This window comes from Herpailurus yagouaroundi, unplaced genomic scaffold (genome assembly GCF_014898765.1).
Source record: "Herpailurus yagouaroundi ecotype Mexico unplaced genomic scaffold, PumYag 187, whole genome shotgun sequence".
Lineage (NCBI taxonomy): Eukaryota > Metazoa > Chordata > Mammalia > Carnivora > Felidae > Herpailurus > Herpailurus yagouaroundi.
Window position 1 is genome coordinate 1,020,582 of NW_024412418.1, and position 4,251 is coordinate 1,024,832.

A 4,251-nucleotide genomic window follows, 5' to 3' on the forward strand; every position below is an offset into this window, starting at 1 on the left:
GAGCTCTTACGATAAGCCAGCCGCCGGGCTGGGTTATCTCATTTGGATACTCGAAGAAAAACCTGTACGGTTAAGTATTTTCATTCTCCATTTTGCAGATAAAGAAACCGAAGAGGTTAAGGGACTCGATGAAGATCACTTAGCTCTCGAGAGGTCAAGACAAGGCCTTTTCTCGGGCGTCCAGCCCCAGGGTGGATCCCCTTGGGGAGGGTAGACCTACTCTACGCCCAGCACGGTGGCAGGCCCTGGGACACAGAGATGAAGACACAACCCCTGTCCTCAGACAACACTGGTCCAGTGGGAGAAATAGGCAAGTAAGCAAGGCCTTTGTGACATGAGTCCCTGCAGGGGACTCTGGGGGCTAACCTGAACATGGGAAACCGGGGGAGGCTTCTCGGAAGAGGTGGCAGCTCAGTCAAGTCCTGGGGGAGCAGGATTCGTTAGTCGTGGGAGGCAATAGGCTGGGGGAGCAGCCTGTGACAAGTTCCAGATGACAGACAGGACTGGAAGCTGACAGCGGCCGCGCGGCATCATGGGAGCGGGAGGTACGGAGAGGGAGATGCCAGGGATGAGGCTCAGGGACTGGCAGGGGAGGGGAGTGAGGAGTTTGGACAACGGGGGACCGCCCCCCCTCCCACCGCAGGGTTTCAAGCACTCTGTCCTCAGTGGTCCGTGCACTGAAAGGTGCTGCTGCGGTGGTCCAGGCAGGGCAGGATGGCTTCCTGGATGGGACAGAAGTGGGTGGACACGAGAGACAGTTGCCAGGCAAGACCAATGACTTGGGGGCAGGACCCTCGGGGATTCTGGAACAGCGGCAGGCATGCCGGCCAGCCATTTTTCTAAAAGGTTGGTGGGCGTGGGCATTTAGTAAAAGGAAATAATACGTAACAACGATCGCTGGTGGCACATTACCACCCCACGGCCATCCCCAAGCTGCGGATGTTCTCACTCCTGGCTGCTAAGGGGGCAGGGAAGGCAATGTGGGAACACGACCCCTACTGCCATCTCCCCCTGCGGCCCATCCACAGTCATGTCCCACATTCTCCTGGGGGCCCTGGGAGTGCCCTGCTCATTCATTCTGGCCTCCTGGGCTTGGAAAGGTGTCTGCTCTGTTCCTTGCCTTTAGAGGCACCCGGCTTCCCTGGAATGAAATAGAACAGCCGTGTCCTGCAACAACACGGCCGAGGAAGGGCACCGCGTGTGCGGCTGCCCGCCTCCTCAAGAACGGGGGTCCAGCACGGACATTTCAGCCACCCGGATGTGCAGTTCCCAGCCACCCGCACACACCAGCATGTGCCCGGACTGGCCGCCCTTGGCACAGAAGACTGCCGCGGACGGCCACCTGCACAGCGGTGCGGGGTTGCCCTGGGCTGTCCTGTCCCTCCCTCTGCTAGGTCCCTTTCCACTCCATGGCTGTCATAGCTTTCGTCTAAGCGGCTCTATGTCGTGGTTTCCCCCTATCTCCAAGCCCAGGAGCCCCTACAAGTACAAGGAGTAGGTTGGCCACGTATAAGAGAAACCCACGTTGTCCCGCATGTTCGAGGCAGGACTTGGGTAGACCTGGGAGATCAGCCGGTGCCACTTCAGGGGCCACGCCCTGGCCATCCTTAACGAACTTGCAGGGAGAGGCTGTACCTGTACACTGTTGACAGAGACCCTGCGGTCTGTGGGCCATGTGACAGGACGGCCCTGGGGCGTTACTGAGAAACGGTACCTGGAAACTAGGAGCGAGATCTAGGTGTCACTGCCCGGTGACAAGTAATTTCGAAGGTGAGGCTGGGGGCTTGAGGGGTTAGGTAGGGACTTCCCACAGCCTGGCACCTCTCGCCGGCCCTGCAGGGTGCAGTCCGGAGGATCGAGGAGAAGCCACTGCCAGCAGACGTCCCTAGCTCGCTCCCAGGACAGCCCTTGCGTTTCTCGAACTCAGCGGTAGCAAATGTGTAGGTGAAAAGACTCATTTCACCAGCTCTGAAGGAGGCGTCTACAGGGCCACTTCAGCACGTGTCCTACTAGACGGGGCAGCTGCCGCTTGGCTCCATGTAAGGGTGCCAGCCCAGAGTTCCCAGACCCCTGCCACCCCCCCCCCCGATTTCAAAAGTAGCTGGAAATCTAGATTTTCACATGAACATTTCTTTTTTTTTTTTAATGTTTATTTATTTTTGAGAGAGAGAGAGCAGGGAAGGGGCAGTGAACGGGGGGTGGGGTACAGAGGATCTGAAGCAGGCTCTGAGCTGACAGCAAAGAGCCTATGCGGGGCTCGAACTCATGAACCATGAGATCATTTCAAGAGCTGAAGTTGGACCCTCAACCAACTGAGCCACCCAGGATCCCCCACACGAACATTTCGTAATGTTTAAAGGAGATAACTAAAATTATTTTATTTTTTCAAAAAATTTTTTGAACATTTATTTATTTTTGAGAGACACAGTGAGACAGAGCATGAGTGGGGGAGGGGCAAAGAAAGAGGGAGACACAGAATCCGAAGCAGGCTCCAGGCTCCGAGCTGTCTGCACAGAGCCTGATGCAGGGCTCGGACCCACGGACTGTGAGATCATGACCTGAGCCGAAGTCCGATGCTTGACCGACCGAGCCACCCAGGCGCCCCAGGAGGTAAATAATTTTTAAAAACGTTTTGAATGAAGAAACAATAATGGAAACAAAGACAAAAACTTCACGCCATGTGGCCAAATTCTCTCTGGACCCAGCTGCCTCTGTTTGTGGGTCATGGTCACGGGCCGCCAGCTCTGTGTCTCCTCAGTACTGAAAGTCTACTCTCCAGCTCCCTTAAACACGGGTGATCGATGTTTAACCCGTGTTCAGGTGACAGTCACGTCTCTGTTCAGAATGCTGCTTCCTCTGCCTGCAAGAAGCAATTTGTCCCCACGGTCTCCCTAAGTAAGCAGGTCCCGGGACCTTCTCTAGTCACCCCACCCCCACTCCCCAGTTCCTGGCCCCCAGGCACCTCGGGAGCAGGGACTGGATAGAAAGGAAGAAACTTCACCTGTCTCTTCTTTGATGCTTCCTTCTCTTGGCTCTTCTCCGCTGGCCACATTGCTTGTGGGGGACTTGCCCTTCATCCTCCAGTGCCTGAAGGTCACTGACAGCAGATCAGTACTCTCCTCTGCAAAGCTCAGCCCCCTGGGGCTGGTGCTTGTCAGATCCGCCACCCTAGTGACCTTGCCAAGAAAGGTCACAGCTGAGTCTGATGTGACGTGCGCTTTCTGATCACACCCTGACGATCCCAAGCTTCTTCCACGTAGAGGCAGAGGCAGCTTCACTGGAACCTCGGGAAGAGGCTAGGAGACCCCGGGGTCTGGCCACCCCATCCAAAGCACCTGTCCCTGACCGAAGGGGCTGAAAGAGAATCCCGGGTGGAGAGCGCTGTCTTTTCTCTGCCGCCCTGCATCACACCCTACCCTGCGTGGACTTGTCCATCCATCCCAGCGTGGCTTGTCGTCTGATAGGAAGCTTAAGAACCCAGTCTTCGGTGGCCATCTACAGCTGTTTACTTTGGCTTTCAGCCTTTCTGATGCTATTCTTACAAATCTTGGCTTGGGAGCCTCTTTCCATTCCTCCATTCAACCAGTGTTTATTGAGCACCTACTAGCGGCCAAACACTAGACACTCACGGGGAATAAAACAGTGAAAGACTAGGCAAGCTCAGGAGGTTAAGTGGCCGACTCTTGATTTCAGCTCGCGTCACGATCTCACGATTTGTGAGTTCGAGTCCCGCGTCGGGCTCTGTGCAGATAGTGGGGAGTCTACTTGGAATTCTCTCTCTCCCTCTCTCGGTCTCTCTCGAGATAAATAATAAATAAACATTTAAAAAATGAATCCAGACACAGACTTTACGTACTTCACAAAAATTAACTCAAAATGGATCATAGGCTTAAATGTAAAACACAAGACTATGACATTCCCGGAAGGTAACAGGAGAAAGCCTGCATGACCTCGAGTATGGTGATGACTTTTTAGATGCAACGCCAAAGATGAGATCCACAGAACAAATCATTGATAAGCTGGATTTCATCAAACCAACAGCTTCCGCTCTGTGCAAGACCACGCCAAGAGAATTAGACGACAATCACAGTGTGGGGGGAAATATTTGCAAAAGACACATCTGTTGTCCAAAATATACCAAGAACTCTTAAAACTCAACAATGAGAAAACAAGCAACCTGATAAAAAAAAAAAAAAATCCAAGGACCTTAACAGACATTTCGCCAAAGAGAAACAGATCAGAAATAAGCAT